This window comes from Ornithorhynchus anatinus, chromosome 1 (assembly GCF_004115215.2).
Source record: "Ornithorhynchus anatinus isolate Pmale09 chromosome 1, mOrnAna1.pri.v4, whole genome shotgun sequence".
NCBI classification, from domain to species: Eukaryota; Metazoa; Chordata; class Mammalia; order Monotremata; family Ornithorhynchidae; genus Ornithorhynchus; species Ornithorhynchus anatinus.
This window is the reverse complement of record NC_041728.1, coordinates 35,412,708-35,433,742: the sequence shown is the minus strand read 5'-3', so window position 1 is coordinate 35,433,742 and position 21,035 is coordinate 35,412,708. Positions and strand designations below refer to the sequence as shown.

General features: G+C 44.7%; 1 protein-coding gene across 3 annotated transcripts in view; it reads right to left on the bottom strand.

Moving 5' to 3' along the window:
- Positions 1-8,861, bottom strand: part of RGS6 (regulator of G protein signaling 6) — a 386,017-nt gene extending 377,156 nt beyond the window's left edge. For all 3 annotated transcript variants that reach the window (XM_039911550.1, XM_029073117.2, XM_029073256.2), the window contains exon 1: positions 8,524-8,861. The gene's annotated coding sequence lies outside the window, so the exon portion shown is untranslated. The remainder of the gene's footprint in view (positions 1-8,523) is intronic.
- Positions 8,862-21,035: the final 12,174 nt, after the last annotated feature.

Genomic DNA, 21,035 nt, shown 5'->3' with positions numbered 1-21,035 from the left:
CTCCAAGAATTCCCATTCATCAACCACTCTGGACAGTGCAAAAACTGTTCTGCTTATAATTATCACAGTAATCTATTTCTCCTGGTTTCGATGTTGACCAGACAAATGAGTTCTTATTAAGAAGGAGATTTATCCCCCTGCAAGGTGTCTCCCTGAAAGCAAGCAAAAGTACACACCGAAGTCCTTCCTTGCAGATCGTTTGGCTCATGATTTACTAATCCCAGCTTTGCCACTTGTCTGCTGGGTGATTTTGGACAAGTCACTTCATGTCTCTGGGGCTTAGTTACCTCATCTGGAAAATTGGGATTAAGACTGTAGGCCCTTGTGGGACAAGGACTGTGTCCAACTCCACTTGCCTTATATCCATCCCCAGTGCTTGGTACAGTGCCTGGCACATAGTAAGCGCTTATTAATAATAATAAAAATGGTCTTTGTTGAGCACTTACTATGTGCCAGGCACTGTTCTAAGCGCTGGGGCAGATACAGGGTAATCAGGTTGTCCCAAGTGGGGCTCACAGTTTTAATTCCCATTTTACAGATGATGTCATCGAGGCACAGAGAAGTGAAGTGATTTGCCCAAGGCCACACAGCAGACAAGTGGCAGAACTGGGATTAGAACCCACAGCCTCTGACTCCCAAGCCCGTGCTCTTTCCACTAAACCATGCTGCTGCTTAATAAATAGCGCTATTATTATTATTACATTTATAGAACTGGGCATTTCCAGAATCACTAAGTAGAGGGTTACAAATCACGGCACTGCATCCTTCATTTGAGTCATAATGGAACTTAGAGCACATCTCTAGCCTCTAAATAGCAAAGCAGTGTCACCCAGGAAAGGTGACAGAACTGGGTGTCTATCATGAGATCTGGGTTCTAATCCTACCTATGCTACTTACCTGTGGCATGACCTTGGGCAAGTCATTTCACTTCTCTTTGCTTCAGTTTCCTCATCTGCGAAATAGGAAACACCTCTTTCCCCACTCCTTTGGACTGTAAGCCCCTATGTCTAATCTTATTGTTTCATATCAACCTCAGGGCTCAGTACAATGCTTGACAAATAAGTTGATTATTATTATTATAGCTCAAATATTCTCCTGAGAAAAAAGGGCCATTCCAAGGTTTGACTGTTTTCTTTTATGTAATTTAAGCACTTACTATGTGACTAGCATTGTTCTAAGCACTGGGGTAGATACTAGTTCATCAGGCCAGATACAGTCCCTGGCCCACATGGGGCTTATGGTCTAAGAAGGAAAGAGAAAAGGTTTAGAATCCCCATTTTTGCAGCTCAGAAAACTGAGACACAGAGAAGTAAAATGACTTACCCGAAGTCACATGGCAGTGAAGTGACAGAGTCTGAATTAGAACCCAGGTACTCTGGCTCCCAGGACCATGCTTTACCTATTAGGCCATACTGCTTATGTCATTTATTTGAAATAAATGAACTTAATGATGGATTTTAGAGGGCCCACAGGGATGAAAGAAGAGGAAAATTGGGGTGCCTCTAAGTCCTGACTCCTTCCCTCCACTTTCTTGGATTCCAACATCACGTGGGTCACCGCTAATTTCCTGAAACCCTGCAGCTCCTCTCATTGGCTTGGTGGTGTGGGGACTCAGCCTCATGGGTAGAGCTCCTCTGGCCCTCCGCACAAGCCTTTATGCCAGCTCTTGCTCCCTTTAGATTAAGAGCTATTAATACTTCAAACCGAAAACATCATTAAACCCAAATATGTCTCACAAGACTTCATGAGGCTTATCGAATGTAGGCAGCTTCAGCCGGGTAAGGCAAAAGATGGAAACAAACCAATAGTCACAGGAAACGCCAGCCACGTGAAAACCATAAACTGTATATCTTTTAGTTTATAAAAAGCCCCCTCCCACAAAAACTTCAGGAAAAATTTTCCACAAGTGATTTGTTTTTAAAGAGCAATTGCCCCTGGGATTTAAAGTTGAAGATGCTGAACAGAGAGGGTGGCTAATTAACGTCTCCAATATCCACTCCTTCCTCTTCATTCAAAGCTTATACCCCAACTTGATTACTCCATTTCCCTGCTTCCAGTATTTTTTTTTTAATTGATATGGCATTTGCTGAGCACTCTACGAAGCGCTAGGGTAGATACAAGCTAATCGGGTTGGGCGCCGTCCCTTGCTCCACGTGGGGCTCACAGTCCTTAATCTCCATTTTGCAGAGGAGGGAACTCAGGTTCAGAGAAGTCAAGTGACTTGCCCAAGGTCACCCAACAGATTAGGACCTTCTGACTCCGAGGCCCATGCTCTATCCAGTAGGCCATGCTGCTTCAGCCTTGTTCCTCTCCAGTTCATTCTTGACTGTCACTCAGACTAGTTTTCCAAAACATCATTCTCCCCACTGCTCCAAAACCTCCAAAGGTTCCCCTCTGCATGAAACTCTGACTTGGCTTTAAGGCACTCAGCTGTCTCCTTCTCACTTATCCACTCTTCTCCCACTACAACCAGAGCTGGTAATCTTCATTGATATCAGAGTAACCTCCTCCCTCTGCCTCACTGTCATCTCTCCCACCATTAACCTTCTGCCCACCCCTTGCCTCTTGTCTGAATTTTCCTCCCCCGTCAGGTCTGATAGTCCACACATCACCCCATTTTCCAAAGCCTTTTTAAGTCACCCTTCTCCACCAAGGATTCTTTCCCAATTAATTTTGGCTCCCCTCCAAGTTATAACCCTTAGCTCCCCACACAGCACCTCTGCAACCCTTCAGCATTTGTGAACTTCTACTTAATCATTCTCTCGTTCGTATCAATATCCCCTTTTCCCTCTTTCTGCCTATCTGTAAATTATTCCAGGTCATGTCTTCAATATATGGCATACTTCTTGAGGGTAGGGATCGTGTTTTCAATTCTACTGTTGTCTCCCAAGTACTTTATATGGTGCTCCACATGTTTTTAGTGCTCAATAATTACTACTGACTGGAAGGAAAAGTGGAAAACATTAACAAAATGAACCAAAGTATTTATGGAGCACTTACTGTGTTAAGGGCACTGTACTAAGCACTTGGAAAAATGCAATTGGATAGAGCTGGATCCCTGCCTTTAAGGAGCTTACAGTCTACGGTGGGAAACAGACATCAAAATATGTTACAAATAAAGGGAATAGAGTATAAAGATATGTATGTAAAATAGCTGTGGGACTGGGATATCAGGATGCTTAAAGGGTACACAACACGAGAAGCAGTATGGCCTAGTGAATAGAACACAAGTCTGGGAGTCAGAAGGACCTGGGTTCTAATCCCAGCTCTGCCACTTGTCTGCTGAATCACCTTGGGCAAGTCACTTCACTTCTCTGTGCCTCAGTTCTCTTCTCTGTAAAATTGGGATTAATACTGTGAGCCCCATATGGGATATGGACTGGGTCCAACCTGATTCGCTTGTTCCTGTACCAGCATTTAGTACAGTGCCCGGCAAAGAGTAAGCATTTAAATACCATTTTTTAGAAGTGCATAGGTGATACGGAGGGGAAGGCTGGAAGAGGAGATGAACGTATAGTCAGGGAAGGCCTCTTGGAGGAGATGTGATTTTAGGAGGGTTTTAAAGGTGGAGAGAGAGGTAGACTTTTGGATAGGAAGGGAGAGGGTGTTCCAGGCCAGAGGGAGGATTTGGGCAGTGGTCAGTGAAGGATACATGAACCCAAGATACAGAGGTTATCGGTATTAGAGGAGCAAAGTCTATGAAATGGAGTTTAGTAGAAGACACGAGGTAAGTCAGAAGAAAGTATTGAGTGCTTTCAAGCCAATAGTAAGGAATTTCAGTTTAATGTGGAAGTGGATGGGCAACCATCAGAGGTTTTTGGGAAGTGAGGAGATATTTTTTAGAATAATGGCGCAGGCACAACGACTGGCGTGGGGTAAGACGGGATGTGGGGAGGTCATCAAGGAGGCTGGTGCAGTAGTCAAGATGGTAAATGGCAAGTGCTTGGATCGGTATGGTAGCAGATTGGATGGAGAAGAAAGGGCAGATTCTAGAGGGTAGAACTGACAGGATTTCATCAAAGATTGAATGTGGGGGTTGAATGAGAGAGATGAGTTGAGGATAATGCCAAGATTACAAGCCTGTGACACAGGGAGGATGGTGACAGGAAAGTCAGGGGAGCACAGGGTTTTGGTGGGAAGATGAGTTCTGTCCACGTGAGGCAAAGTGAAATTGGACCAGGCTGTTAAGTGCAATTTCATGTAACAGCAAACTTAGTCCTTTATGTGCCTTGGATCTTGTGATATTATCTGAAATATAGCAGAGTTCCTTTAGAACTTCTCCCACTTCTTCTCCCACTCCCTTCTGCATCGCCCTTGCAGTTAGATTTGCTCCCTTTACTCAGCCCTCCCCCAGCCCCACGGCCCTTACATACATAGCCATCATTCACTTATATTAGTGTCTGTCTTCCCATTTAAACCATAAGCTTTTTGTGGAGAAGGAACATGTACACCGACTCAGTTATATTGTACTCTACCAAGTGCTTAGTACAGTGGTCTGCACAAAGTAGGCTCTCAAATATGATCGACTGATAGAAATACACCAACTTGGAGGAGAGGTATCCTCCGCAAAGATTTTTCCTCTTTTATGGGTTTGGGTTTTTTTGTTTTGTAGTGAGTTTTTATGGTATTTTTATGGTATTTGCCACAAACTGTACTAAGCACTGGGGTAGATACAAGCTAACCATGTTGGACACAATGTCCCACAGACAGCTTACAATCTTAATCCTCACTTTACAGGTGAGGTACCTGAGGCCCGGAGCAATGAAGTGGCTAGACCAAGGACACATGGCAGGTGGCAAGTGGCAGAGCTGAGATTAAAACCCAGGTCCTTCTGTCTCCCAGCATGTGCTCTATCCACCAGGCTACACTGCTTCTCCTACACAAATTCTAGTTTCTGCCACTTTGCTTGGGTATCTTTCATTCATCTACCATTCTGTGAAGTTAACCAGGGAAACAGGTGAATAATTGTAGATTCCTGATGATTTAGGCTCTACATTGAAAGAGAAATATGCACTCTCTCCCAGAACTAGCTTCACTGATATGTACTGCTTCATCATTACTAGAGAAATAAGAATTATTAGCGGGTGGAGGTGGCAAGTAGGTCAGTAATGAGTAATAAAATGACGTGAAACAAGGCAATTCCCAAAAGTAAAATTTGTAATCATTTACAATAAAGATTAAAACCGAGAAAGTTACAGACTACAGGCTTTAAGAACCTGTTTTAGAAAACAGACATACCAAGTTCAACACTTTATTACAATCACTGCCTTACAACATGGAAAGGGTTTTTTAAGTTTCATTCATTTGCCTATTTAAAATTAAACTGTCAGGTTCATGGCTATACCACTACACAGGCCAGTAAAGTTGGTCCTGCAAGAGACTAGCCCCAGTGGCAACTGGAATCAGAGGTCCAAGTACACAGGACACAGGCCTGCGATCAGAAGGTCCTGGGTTCTAATCCTGGCTATGCCACCTGTCTGCTGTGTGACCTCGGGAAAGTTGCTTCACTTCTCTGGGCCTCAATTCCCTCATCTGTAAAATGGGGATTAAGACTGTGAGCCCAAGTGGGAGAGGATTGTATCCAACACAATTTGCTTGTATCCACCCCGGCACTTAATACAGTGCCTGGCATATAATAAGCACTTAATGTCAAAATTATTATCATTAATGAATACAAAAATCTTACATTCTGTTTATTCTAAGTACTTTTTCCATGCTTAAAGCTCTTCTCAGACACCCCACCCCTTTTCTAATTAAACAGAGAAATCATAAAACCACCACAAAATCCTAAGAATAGGCAAGGAACCCAAATTGCTAGTATTAGCGGACAACAGTGCAAGCCTCATTGAAAAAAAAAATAAAGCGAGCCAAGAAATATGAGCTGGAGTTAAGCACAAAAAATTTGCTCCATCAGAACCAAAAGCAATTTCCAAATTTGCAGGACATCTCTGAAAAAATGTATTGAATGATGAAAAAACAGCATTTACCAACAGTGGTGCACCATGAAGCTCTGAGAACAGTCAATTCTATTTCCAGAATAGCAGCATGATATGGAGAGCAGTTGTTACTATTCATGTCATATCCATAAAAGGATAAATTCTTTCCCAAATTTACAACCATAAAACAACCATGAAAGCAAGCGAACATTTTACCTGCAGAAAAATTGGTGTCTTTATTATAGTCTCTGGAGAAATGTATTACCTACTGCCTCTCCATTTTTCCTTAAGACTAAAAATATTTGTGAAACAAATTCTCCTCCCACAGGCACTCACAAATCTCCTAGCTCACTGCCTGTTTAACCCTTAGCTCAAAACATAATTCTTAAACATCATTTCCATGGAATTGTGGAAAAAGGAGAAGAGAAGCAGACTTTTGAAATTCATTGATCCTGTTTTCACACGATTGACTGCCTTTAGAGAAAAAACGGCTACCAGCATGACTACGCATGTAATTTCAACCAAATTGTTTGAAAATAATTGAGTTCACACACACACACACAAACCCCTTCTTTTTGCGGTAAGAGACATCCCATTCAGAAAGATTTCCACCGCAAACATCTTACTCTTTCCTAGTATGTGACAGGGAAGCAACAATTTCTCATAAGCCAAAGGATGTAAATTCAGTGATCTTTGGAGGGGAATTCGAAAAAGCAGACCAGGAGTGTCATGAGATGGAGGAAATGTGTCTACCACCTCTGTTGGACTCCCAAGTGCTTAGTTCAGTGTTCTGCACACAGTATGTACTCAGCAAATACCACTGGGGAAAGAGCTTGAAGAAAAGGAATCTACAGAAGAAATGAAGAAACTCCTGAAATTTCTGGGACCTAAGAAACCTGCAGGAAAACGTGAAAAAGCATTGAGTAAAACTCCACAGTTTTTTTCATCTCTTGTCTTTTGGCTAGGCACTTCTGTAGAACCGAAAATAACTTCTACTACACTTCCAACTGATTAGATAAGGGATGAGTCTTCACTGTCCTGCAAAACTTTTCCTATAGCAGCATTTTTCAAGTAGCCAATGTTTCCCCTAATCTACCTCTAGAATGGCAATACTTTCCCTCTCAATCCAAAAGCTTCCTAGAGTATCCCGTTCACAAAAAGTGTCCTCCTCCCCCCGAGATGGGAAATTGTCTAAATTTCCTGCTCAAAATGTTTGTTTTTACTTTGATCAGTTAAAACCTTCTGGGCTTTCTTCAAAATTATACGGATACAGGCTCACCCTCAGCTTCCCCACCACAAATCCATTTCACTGAGATGCTTGTTGTCCAAATAAACTTCTTCATCTCAGATCGCTTCTTGGAAAGGTGGTGAGGATGAGCCTTTTTTGTTTTTTCCATCTCTTCTCATCTCTTCTAATCCACACCACACTCTCTGTAAATGTTATTTGTTAAGCACTCACTGTGTGTCAAACTCTGGTCTAAGCTCTGGGGTAGGAACAGGTCAATTAGGTTGCACACAGTCCCTGACTCACATGGGGCTCACAGTCCAAGTACTGAATCCCCATTTTAAAGTTGAGGAAACTGAGCCCCGGAGAAGAGACTTGCCTGTCACATGGCCAGCAGAGCCAGGATTAAAACCCAGGTCTTCTGTCTGTACATTTTTCACTAGGTCACTCTGCTTCTCCAACATTTGGTTTAGGGCCTTTGAAAACTGTGGGGGCATCTAATGTAGGTGGGTCTCATTACTAATAATACTTTACTTGATCCTGCTTATCACTGCAGTTTTGCTTCAAGAGTAAAGGCTATTGATTGCAGAACTACCTGCTGATCCAGCTCCCGGTTATTATTAATAAGTGCAAGGAAAAGCAATTCATCAAGGCCAGGGAAAATGTCCAAAGATGTCCTGAACCTTCTGTTTCTTCAAGCTCACCACATTTCTTTTTTAAATGAGGTACTTCTACATTCTACTGAGTCAAGAACAGATACCCAGAGTTTCTCTTTTTGGACAGTTTTCTGTAGACACTGTTTCTGGGGCCCTTTTTATGCAGTGTGAGGGTAACCACAGCAATAACTCCTCAGTGCCTAACAAATTTGCTTCAATGCCAATCTCTCCTTTCCTTCTTAAAAATCCTACAGATTACGCTCCTCTCAATTACCAACTCCATTTCACTGTGTGGTGCCTCGCCTTATAGTCTGAAGACCTCCAAGAGGAAAAAAAAAAAAATCTAGGTTGGATTTTTCATGAACTCCCCAGACCCACCCCATCTCCTCAGCCTTCAAAGTTTACATTGGTGCAGCACTGATATTATCAGGCTTGAATCTCAACTGGAGCTAGAAATCACTCAAACCCACACATCTGCAAGCAATTAGAGTCTGATCATATACAAATACCACCTACACAGGGACCTCTGCCTTCACTTGAACTTCCACTCCTAGATAGTTCTCAAATAACTAGACACCTAATGACAAAGCCACGAATGAAAAGATGCTATAAACTGGGAAGAAATTCCGCTGGAAGCATCCCCCCGACATCCACTCCCTCTGTGATCCTTGCACGTTTGAGGGGTGCATCCGAGATGTGCACTTACCTTAGCAACCCGAGATTTTGCTTTGCATCCCCTCTTTTGCTTCAGAGCCGGGTCCGAGGCCCAAAAGGAGGGGGAAGCTGGTAGCTGTTCCCCAAAGGAGGTTGGTGTTGCTCCTCTCCGGATCGTCTGAGCAGTCGGGCAGAAGGGAAGCGGAGGGAGAGAGGTTTTCAGCAGCAGCCTGGAGCTGGCTCAGAGCCCAGGACCCCCCTAATTGTCTCCTCCTCCTCCTCCTCGGCTCCCTCCCCTTGTACCGACCCCGAGGGGGATGACACGGTCCCCTGCCCTTGCTGCTGGGGGAACCAGACTCTCCTTCCAGCCGGGTGAGGGGCAGCGGGAGGAGGAGCAGAAGAGGTGGAGCACGGGAGGAGGAGCACAAGAGGAGGAGGAAGAAAGGAGCACAAGGGGAGATGGAGCTCAAGAGGAAGAGCACGGGTGGAGGAGGAAGAAAAGAGCATAAAAGGTGAAGGAGCACAAGAGGAGAAGGAGCACTGAGAGGAGGAGAAGGAGGAAGAGAGGGACACTAGAGGAGGAGGAGGAGAAGGGGCAAGGGAAGAGTAAGAGACAGGAGGGGGGAGAAGGAGCACAGGCGGAGGAGCACAAGAGCAGGAGGAGAAGGAAGAGAGGAGCACTAGAGGAGGAGGAGCAGAAGGGGCAAGGGAAGAGTAAGAGACAGGAGGGGGGAGAAGGAGCACAGGTGGAGGAGCACAAGAGAAGGAGGAGAAGGAGCACAGGAGGAGGAAAAGGAGCACGGGAGGAGTAACAGGAGGAGGAGGAGCACAGGGGGAGGAAGAAAAGAAGGAGCATGGGAGGAGTAGGAGATAAGAGATGGGGAAGGAGCAGAGAAGGAGGAGAGGAGTAGTGGAGGAGGAGGGAGCAACAATAGTAGCTTCCACTCCCAAGATGAGTTTCCACCCCCCACCCCCAATCCATTACCCCGGGGCCTTGGGCAAGCCTCGGCACCAGTGGCCACAGCCTCCCAGATCCCAAACATCTGCGCAAGGCCATATCGGCTTCAGGACCTGGTCAAGGATCGTTTAAGAGTTGCCTCACACCTGTGAGAGTTGCCCCCCTTCACTCACTTACTGCCTAAAGGCTTGGCATGGCCAGAGGCCTCGATTGACCCAGACACAATGAAAAGTTGCACATGAAGATGCCTGGTTTAGATCCTGAGTCCTGGGCGAGCCAGAGAAGGGGACTGAGAGGAATAATAATATTTAAGTACTTACTCTATGGCAGGCACTGTAGTGGATATAAACTAAAAGGCAGTCAGGGGTATTTATTGATCTGTTGGTGTGTACTAAGCTCTTAATAGAGTATGACAACTGATTCATTCAATCGTATTTGAGTATTTTCTGCATGACACATCCCCTGGCCACAAGTTTACAGTCATATACCCACCCCAGGGCTTGACACAGAATAAACACTTAAATATCACAATAATTATTGTAAGATGGAAATGTGCTCAAGTTGTTAGTTTAGGACACTTATACATGTAATCATCTAACAAAGGAAGGAAAATGAACACACAAACCCATTCCAAAAACTATTTTGTCCAGAGAAAAATATTTCCCAAATCAGTATATTTTACCCACTTGGAAATTACAGGTGACATCTTCCATACCACATGCTGTCAACACCCATATTTGATGTCAGGGTCCCACACTTTCCTGTCATTTTTAGTAGAGATCAAAAAGTCTTTATTTTAGACCAACACATTAAGGAATTTCTCCAGTTTCAAAATGGCTGCTAGTGATTCCTCTTATAAGTTCTCCATGCCAAGAATTAGTTGATGGTCCTGATAATCCACACCTGATATGTATAATGACCACCACATCTGATGCATTTCCCTCTAATGAGCTGATTATCTTTTCCCCAAGAACATAGCTGGTTCAAAGGTAGGGCTGTCCTTTTTTTTTTAATTCTTTCCTTTTTTCCATAGAATTTTCAGAGTTTGAGCTAGCGTTTGGAGGATCATTTTGTTTGGGGATGGATTTGTTTGTAGTACGGTTCTGAATGTCAATGTATTCCAGCCTCAGGAGTGAGTTTATGTGGGAGTGGAGTGCATATTTATCAAATTTCCCCTGCTGTTCCCTGGTGCTTGTAAACAAGGCAAAAATGTGTATACTTGCATAGCATTTCATCACCAGCAATACATGCAAAGACTTCCTATTTTCGGCATGTACTGAGTGAGGATTAGACTTTGCTGAGCCATTATGGTTAACATTTCATTTAGGTTTCACCAGGTATCTTTATGAGAAGCAGCATTGCCTAGTAGATAGAACATGGGCCTGAGAATCCAGGGCACCTGGGTTGGCCACTTGCCTGATGTGTGACCATGGGCGAGTCACTTCACTTCTCTGGGCTTCAGTCCCCTCCTCTGTAAAATGGAGATGAAGACTGTATGTCCCATGTGGGATACGGACTGTGTCCAACCTATTTAGTGTGTCCCTATCCCAGCACTTGGTACAGTCCCTGGCATATTTTAGTAATAATTATATTTTATTTATTTATATTAATATCTGTTTTCCCCTCTAGATTGTAAACTCATCATGGGCAAGGAATGTAATAAAAATAAAAAATAATAATAATAATGTTGGTATTTGTTAAGCGCTTACTATGTGCCGAGCACTGTTCTAAGTGCTGGGGTAGACACAGGGGAATCAGGTTGTCCCACGTGGGGCTCACAGTCTTAATCCCCATTTTACAGATGAGGGAACTGAGGCACCGAGAAGTTAAGTGACTTGCCCAAAGTCACACAGCTGGAAAATGGCAGAGCCAGGGTTCGAACCCATGACCTCTGACTCCAAAGCCCGTGCTCTTTCCAGTGAGCCACGCTGCTTCTCATAATATAATGTGTCTATTATATTGTTATAGTATACTCTCTGAAGCATTTAGTGCAGTGCTCTATACAAAGTAAGCAAGCACTCAATAAATATGGTTGCCTGACTAAATTATGGTATTTAATATTGTGTTTAAGCGCTTACTATCAGGCACTGTACTAAACGCTGGGGTGCATACAAGCGGATAGGGTTGGAAACAGTCTCTGTCCCACATGGGGCTAACAGTCTTCATCCCCAAGCTACAGATGAGGCAATTGAGGCACAGAGAAGTGAAGTGACTTGCCGAAGGACACACAGCAGACATGCAGGAAAGCCAGGATTAGAACTCCTTTTGGCTCCCAGGCCCTTGCTCTGTCCATTAAGCACTCTGCTCCTCAGGCACTTACTATTTATCAAGCTCTGTGCTAAGCACTGGGGTAAAAGTCATAGTAAGTACTTAACAAATACCATAAAATACTAATAATAATAATGGTATTTGATAAGCACTTACTATGTGCCAAGCACTGTTCTAAGCACTGGGGTAGATACAAGGTAATCAGGTTGTCCCACGTGGGGCTCACAGTCTCAATCCCCATTTTACAGATGAGGTAACTGAGGCAAAGAGAAGTTAAGTGACTTGCCCAAAGTCACACAGCAGAACAAGTGGCAGAGTCAGAATTAGAATCCATGACCTCTGACTCCCAAGCCTGAGCTCTTTCCACTAAGCCACGCTGCTTCTCTTTTTAGTGCCATATCTGTATCCAAGTATGTTTTCTCTCTCATCCCTTCCCTCTCAGCCTTATCCCTTCCCCTAAGAACCCCAAGAAATAACCACCTATCAAAGTCAGAGAAGTTTTTTCTTTCCTGCTGCTCTCTCTCTCTGCCCAAGTATGAGTCTGGCTCCAAAGAAGGACGCCCACAGTTCTTTTGTACCCAGGCCTTCCAGCTCTCAAGACCCATCACAAAATAGACAGTGTGGCCCAATGGAAAGAGCACAGCTCTGCGAGTCAGAGGACTGTTCTTTTTATGGTAATTGCAAAGCTATTACTATATGCCAGGCACTGTTCTAAGTCAGTCAGTCATCAGGCAATTGTATTTACTGAGCACTTACTGTGTGCAGAGCACCATACTAAGCGATTGAGAGAGTACAATATAGCAGACACATTTCCTGCCCGGAATGAGCTTAAGCACTGAGGGAGGTACAAGATAATCGATTAGACACGTTCCCTGTTCCACAAGGGGCTCACAGTCTTAATATCCATTTTACAAATGAGGGAACTGAGGCCCAGAGAAGTAAGTGACTTGCCCAAAATCACACAGCAGACAAGTGGAGGAGCTGGGATTAGAACCCAGGTCCTTCTGACTCCCAGGCCTGGGCTCTGTCCATTAGGCCACACTGCTTCTCTATTCCCTGCTCTGCCAGTTGGCTGTTGTGTCACCTAAGGCAAGTGACAAATTTTTCTGGGCCTTAGTTTCCTCATTTGTAAATTGTACCCTTTCCTCCTTCCTATTTAGACAGAGCCCCATGTGGGATAGAGACGGTGTTCAACCTGATTATCTTCTTTCTACCCCAGGACATAGTACAATGTTTGCCAGAGTAAGACCTTAACAAATACCATAATCGTTATTATTATTATTATTATAATCAGATCAAACACAATCCCTGTCCTACATCTAAGAGATGGGGGAGAACTGAGCCCCATTTTATATACAGTTAGTGAAACTGAGGCACAGAGAGGTGCTGATATGCTGAAGGTCATGGGAGGCAGTGTGACCTAGTGGAAAGAGCACAAGTCTGGAACTAAGAGGACCTGGGTTCTAGTCCTAGCTCTGCTACTTCCTTGCTGTGTGACCTTGGGTTCATCACTTAACTTCTCTGTGTCTGTTTCCTCTATCTAGACCGTAAGGTCATCGTGGCCAGGGAATGTGTCTGTTTATTGTTGTATTGTTCTATTCCAAGAACTTAGTATAGTGTTCTGCACCCAGTAAGTGCTCCATAAATATGATTGAATGAATGAATAAAAGGATGATAAAATACCTGTTCTCCCTATTTAGACTGTGAGCCCCATGTGGGACAGGGACTTTGTCCAACCTGATTATCTTGCATCTTCCCCAGTGCTTTGAATAGTGCTTGTTACATAGTAAGCGCTTAACAAATTCCATTAAATATTTATTATTAAATAAAATCATTATTTATTACATTATTAAATATGTGTGCATATATTTGGGCCTCTGAAGCAGCAAGGCCTATTGGAAGAGCTCAGGCCGGGGAGTCAGAGAACATGAATTCGAATTTTGGCTCCATCGCCCATCTGCTGTGAGAACTTGGGCAAATCACTTCACTTCTCTGGACCTTAGTTCCCTCATCTGTAAAATGGGGATGAAGACTGCAACCCCCATGTGGTTCAGGGACTGTGTCCAATCTGATTACCTTGTATCTCCCCCAGGGTTTAGTAATAATAATAATAATGTTGGTATTTATTAAGCACTTACTATGTGCAGTTCTAAGCACTGGGGTAGATACAGGGTAATCAGGTTGTCCCACGTGAGACTCATAGTCTCAGCTGCCTTTGACACTGTCAACCATCCCCTTCTCCTCCACACCTTATCTCACCTTGGCTTCACGGACTCCGTCCTCTCCTGGTTCTCCTCTTATCTCTCTGGCCGGTCATTCTCGGTCTCCTTCACAGGCCCCTCCTCCCCCTCCCATCCTCTAACTGTTGGAGTTCCTCAAGGGTCAGTTCTTGGCCCTCTTCTGTTCTCCATTTACACTCACTCCCTTGGTGAACTCATCCACTCTCACAGCTCCAGCTACCATCTCTACGCAGATGACACACAGATCTACATCTCTGCCCCTGTCCTCTCCCCCTCCCTTCAGGCTCGTATCTCCTCCTGCCTCCAGGACGTCTCCACCTGGATGTCTGCCCGCCACCTAAAACTCAACATGACCAAAACTGAGCTCCTCATCTTCCCTCCCGAGCCCGGTCCTCTCCCAGACTTCCCTATCACCGTGGATGGCACAACCATCCTTCCCATCTCTCAGGCCCGCAACCTCGGTGTCATCTTTGACTCATCTCTCTTGTTCACCCCACACATTCTATCCATCACCAAGACCTGCCGGTCTCACCTTTATAATATCGCCAAGATCCACCCTTTTCTCTCCACCCAAACGGCTACCTTACTGCTACAGGCTCTTGTAATATCCCGGCTAGACTACCGTGTCAGCCTTCTCTCTGATCTCCCTTCCTCCTCTCTCTCCCCGCTCCAGTCTATTCTTCACTCTGCTGCCCAGCTCATCTTCCTGCAGAAACGATCTGGGCATGTCACTCCCCTTCTTAAAAACCTCCAGTGGTTGCCTATCAACCTCTGCACAAAACAAAAACTTCTCACTCTAGGCTTCAAGGCTCTCCATCACCTTGCCCCTTCCTACCTCTCCTCCCTTCTCTCTTTCTACCGCCCACCCCGCACGCTCCGCTCCTCTGCCGCCCACCTCCTCACCGTCCCTCGGTCTCGCCTATCCCGCCGTCGACCCCTGGGCCACGTCCTCCCGCGGTCCTGGAATGCCCTCCCTCCTCACCTCCGCCAAACTAATTCTCTTCCCCTCTTCAAATCTTTACTTAAAGCTCACTTCCTTCCCAGACTGAGCTCCCCCTTTTTCCTCTGCTCCCTCTACCCCCCTTCACCTCTCTGCAGATAAACCCTCTTCTCCCCCCTTTCCCTCTGCTCCTTCCCCTCTCCCGTCCCATCCCCTCAGCACTGTACTCGTCCGCTCAACTGTATATATCTTCATCACCCTATTTATTTTGTTTAATGAGATGTACATCACCCTGATTCTATTTATTTGCCATTGTTTTTATGAGATGTTCTTCCCCTTGACTCTATTTATTGCCATTGTTCTTGTCTGCCTGTCTCCCCCGATTAGACTGTAAGCCTGTCAAAGGGCAGGGACTGTCTCTGTTGCCAATTCGTACATTCCAAGCGCTTAGTACAGTGCTTTGCACATAGTAAGTGCTCAATAAATACTATTGAATGAATATAGTGAATGAATAATGAATATAATCCCCATTTTACAGCTGAGGTAACTGAGGCACCGAGAAGTGAAGGGACTTGCCCACAGTCACACAGCTGACAAGTGGCAGAGCTGGGATTTGAACCCATGACCTCTGACTCCCAAGCCCAGGCTCTTTCCACTGAGCCACGCAGCTTCTCTGCTTCTTCTTTAATACAGTGTTGGGCACGTAGTAAGCAATTAACAAATACCATTTAAAAAACCCTACTGTTTTGTAATCCCTTGTCCCAGCTTTCCTAGCAGAAGGAAATTCTTGAGTATAAAATTATTGAGTTGAATTGATGGGAGCCAACCACATTCTATGATTCTCCTCTAATGCGGTCATAGTTGAGGCACTCAACTGAGTTATTCCTAAAGATGGAGTGACAGTTGCTAAGAAATATGTATTAAAAGGAAGTTTTAAATTGAACAGATAGATACATCACAAGCATATTAAGACAGAGTCCCCGTCTCACAGTGTGGCTCACAGTCTAAAGGGGAGGGAGACCAGATGTTCAACCCCATTTTATAGATGAGGAAACTGAGGCACAGAGAAGTGGTGAAGCCAAGATTAGAGCCCCCACCAAAGCTCTTTGTGGGCAAGAATTGTGTCTATCAACTTCATCTTTTGGTACTCTCCCAAGCGTTGGTGGATAAGAGCACAGGCCTGGGATCAGAAGGACATGGAGTTCTAATCCTGGTTCTGCTACCTGTCGGCTGTGTGAGCTTGGGCAAGACACTTCGCTTCTCTGGTCCTCAGTTGCCTCATCTGTAAAATGGAGTTTATGACAGTGAGCCTTATGTGGGACAGGGCCTGTGTCCAATTGATGATCTTTTATCTATCCCAGTGCTTAGAACAACGCTTGACACATAGTAAGCGCTTAACGAAAATAATCATTATTAATATACGCTCAATAATACCATCAATTGACTATGTGATTGACTACTGATTTCCAGGCCTGTGCTCTTTCCACTACACCACACTGCTTTACCTACCCCTCTCAAGAAAAAGAAAAGGAAAATGCAGAGGTTATGGGTTCTAATTCCAGCTCTGTCATTTGTCTGCTGCGTGACCTTGGACAAGTCACTTCACTTCTCTGTGCCTCAGCTACATCATCTGTAAAATGGTATTTGAGACTGTGAGCCCTCACATAAGATAGGGCCTGCATCCAGCACTTAGTACAGTGCTTGGCACATAGTAAGTGCTTAAAAATACCATGATTATTATTATTATTATTATTATCATGTTTTTCCCCAATCCCAGCAATGGGAATTCTGCATTCTCTTGGAACGCTCTGAAAATCTTCTCCATGCCAGACTTTGCTTACCACACACCCACTCCCTGGAAGGCAGAGTAGAACTATGGAGTGGAAAAGAAATGCGAGTCATCAGGGGAATAGCCATCCAGCCCTATAATTCATAGGAATTGATTTCAAACCTGGGTTGCACTTTGATTCCATCTTCTGAGTGTTTTTTTTCTTTTAATGGGCTTTGCAGAAATTTATTTTTACTCTCGCTAAAATCAAACACCCACACAACAGCCGAGAGAGGTGCTGTCCTCCTCAAGGGAGAATCCTACTCAGGGATTAGAAATGTTTTGGTTTGGAGCTGAAAGGTAGGCCCAGAAAAGTGAGGTGACTGGCCCAAGGTCACCCAGCGCAGAGGTGGTGGAGCTGGGATTAGAACCCGTGACCTTCTGATTTGCAGACTCTCCCAGATTCTGCCTTTCACCCTCTCCCCAACCCAACTCCCTCATCTGTAAAGTGGGGATTGAGACTGTGAGCCCCACATGGGATAGGAAAGTGTTCAACCCAATTTGCTTGTATCTACCCCAGTGCTTAGTACAGTGCCTGGCACATAGTAAGTGTTTAACAAATAAAATTATTATTACTATTACTAATAATAATAAATAACCTTGATTAATCAATAGACAGAAAACTCGATTTGGGCAGGGAACATGCCTACTAACTCTGTTCTATAGGCCTCTACCAACTGCTTAGTACAGTGCTCTGCACACAGTAAGTTCTCAATAAATACCTTAATTGATTGACTGTAAGCTCACTGTGGGCAGGGATCTGGTCTACCAACTCTGTGGAATTGGACTTTACCAAGCGCTTAGTATAGGGCTCTGCACATAGTAAGCCACCACTAAATACCATTAATTGATTGATCTCCTTTCTTCTTTACAGTATTTGTTATGCACTTATTATGTGCCAGGCACTGTTCTGAGGACTGGGTTAGACACAAGGTAATCAGGTTGGACGCAGTCCCTGTCCCACATGGGGTTCACATTCTAAATCCATATTAGAGGAGTGAACTGAAGCCCAGAGAAGCGACGTGACTTACCCAAGTTCACGCAGCAGACGAGTGGTGGGGCCGGGATTAAAATCCAGGTCCGGGTCCACTGACAACTAGGCCCGGGCTTTTTCCACTAGGCCACACTGCCTCTACCTGCTTCTGCAGCTTCTGCTTCTACATGTCTAATAACTCTGTTCTGTTGTCCTCTCCCAAGCACTTAATACAGCATTCTGCACATAGCACTTAATAAATACCATTAATTAATGATTACCTTTTATCATGGAAGCGGTAGAGTTAGGCTTCCCAGTTGTTACTTTAGGAAGAAACAGATGTTCAGAAGACAATGTGATAGCAGACCAGAGCACCAGACCCCTTTGGTTCTTGGCGATGATCATTTCTTCTGAGCTCTCTGACTTATGACCCACAGTCCTCTCTTTCCTGAGATTTGATGGTGGACAAGAATTGCTATTGGTATCCTATTGCAATCTTGCGGGTAAACTAGGGTCAGGCTGGGTATCCACAAGACCTCTTTCCTCCCCCCATCTCTACCCTTCCCTCCCCAAACTGTCCCCTGCGCCTTTCTAACTTTGGTCTCGGAAAGTCCATTGACTGGACTTAAGAACAGACATGGCGGACGGGCCATAATAACAATAATAATAATAAAGGTATTTGGTAATGGTATTAGGTAAGTGCTTACTATGTACGAGGCACTGGGGTGGATACAAGCCAGTCGGGTCGGACACTGTCTCTGCTCCAAGTGAGGCTCTCTGTCTCAATCCCCATTTTACAGATGAGGTAACTGAGGCCCAGAGAAGTGAAGCGACTTGCCCAAGGTCACACAGCAGGCAAGTGGTGGAGCTGGGATTAGAACCCATGACCTTTTGACTCCCCGGGCCCTTGCTCTATCCACTACATCATGCTCTCCTCTAGTGACCTGAGAGATTTGCGCGGCAGAGAAATCCCACCCCCCACCATTCCCCACCCTCTGGATTCCACTGACTTGTGACAAAGTAAGAGCATAGTTTGTGTGGGGGAATGATTTGAGGATGAGGGTGGGAGAAGGAATGGTATTCCAAGAGAAGCAGTGGGGGCCTACTAGATAGAGCACAGGTCTGGGAGTCAGAAGGACCTGGGTTCTAATTCTGACTCTGCTGCTTGTCTGCCATGTGACCTTGGGCAAGTCACTTCCTTTGTTCTCCGTTCCCTTATATGTAAAATGGGGATTAAGACTGTGAGCCCCAAGAGAGGACACGGACTGTTTCCAACCAGATTAGCTTGTATCTACCCTGGTGCCTGGCACATAGTAAGTTCTTAAATACAATTTATTATCTGTAAAATGGGGATAATAATAATATCTTCCCCCTCCTTACCTCACAGAAATGTGAGGATAAAATGTGATAGTTAATGTGAAATTACTTTGGAAAACAAAAGCTCCAAACAAAAACCAAGGTTTTTGCCAACTATATAAGTTTCTTGTAGGTAGGGATAGTATAGTGTCTTCCAACTGTACTCTTAACACAGTGCTCTGCACATAGTAAGAATTCGATCAATATCATTGATTGATAATGAGAAGGAGCATTTTCTAGTGGATAGAGCAGGGGCCTGAAAATCAAAAGTGGGTTCTAATCTTGGCTCCGCCATTAACTGCTGGGTGACCTTGGGCAAGTCACTTCTCTATGCTTCGGGTTCCTCATCTATAAAATAGGGATTAAGATTGTGAGCCCCATGTGGGACACAGACTGTGTTCAACCTGATTATCTTGTATCTACCCCAGTGCTTAGTACAGTGCATGGCACATAGTAAGCGCTTAACAAATCTCAAATGCAACCCCCCCTCCCAGCCCCCCACAAAAAACAAACAGGAATTTTCATCCAGGATATAATGATGAGGGAGAAGGTTCAGGATGTCACACAGAATAATTTACACTGAAATGGCATTATTATATAGAAGAAAAATTCCAAAATTCCTAAAGCAGATTTTATGGCAGCACAAAATATCTCTTGGGGATGAAGCCAAAGTGAAACACCGTAACCCAACAGCCTGTCTGTAATTCTGATGAGTTTTGTACTCTTCAATCTTTGCTTAGACTCTAAAAAGCATTAAGAGTACACCCAGTAGAAATCTATTGGCTAATCCTTTAAAAAGATCAGGGGGTTCGAAATTGATTTAATAAAGAGCCAAATGTAAAATATCGAGTTAAGTGCAATCAACGACTTTTAATCCCATGTCTAGTTTCTAAATGTGTCCTGTGTTGTTTAAATGGAGCAGAGTCTCAGTAAAATCTACTCAAGAATGTCTTGCCTAGGATCCCGATAGGAGAAGGAATATTCATTCATTCATTCAATAGTATTTATTGAGCGCTTACTATGTGCAGAGCACTGTACTAAGCGCTTGGGATGAACAAGATGGCAACAGATAGAGACAGTCCCTGCCGTTTGACGGGCTTACAGTCTAATCGGGGGAGATGGACAGACAAGAACAATGGCAATAAATAGAGTCAAGGGGAAGAACATCTCGTAAAAATAATGGCAACTAAATAGAATCAAGGCGATGTACAATTCATTAACAAAATAAATAGGGCAATGGAAATATATACAGTTGAGCAGACGAGTACAGTGCTGTGGGGATGGGAAGGGAGAGGTGGAGGAGCAGAGGGAAAAGGGGAAAAAGAGGGTTTAGCTGTGGAGAGGTAAAGGGGGGGTGGCAGAGGGAGTAGAGGGAGAAGAGGAGCTCAGTCTGGGAAGGCCTCTTGGAGGAGGTGGGTTTTAAGTAGGGTTTTGAAGAGGGGAAGAGAATCAGTTTGGCGGAGGTGAGGAAAGAGGGCGTTCCAGGACCGCGGGAGGACGTGGCCCAGGGGTTGACGGCGGGATAGGCGAGACCGAGGGACGGTGAGGAGGTGGGCGGCGGAGGAGCGGAGCGTGCGGGGTGGGTGGTAGAAAGAGAGAAGGGAGGAGAGGTAGGAAGGGGCAAGGTGATGTAGAGCCTCGAAGCCTAGAGTGAGGAGTTTTTGTTTGGAGCGGAGGTTGATAGGCAACCACTGGAGTTGTTTAAGAAGGGGAGTGACATGCCCAGATCGTTTCTGCAGGAGTTTGGGGAGGTTAAAGATGAGGTACAGTAGTTGACTTGCTGAGCCATAACGTCCAACTAATCAGAAATAGGGTGGCTTTCTTTCATCAGTCAATCAATGAGAAGCATTCGTGGATAAAGCGTGGTCCTGGGAGTCAGAAAGACCTGGGTTCTAATCCTGGTGCTGCCGCTTGTCTCCTGTGTGACCTTGGGCAAGTGACTTCAATTCTCTGGGCCTCAGTTACCTCATCTGAAAAAGGGGGTTTATGACTGTGAGCCCT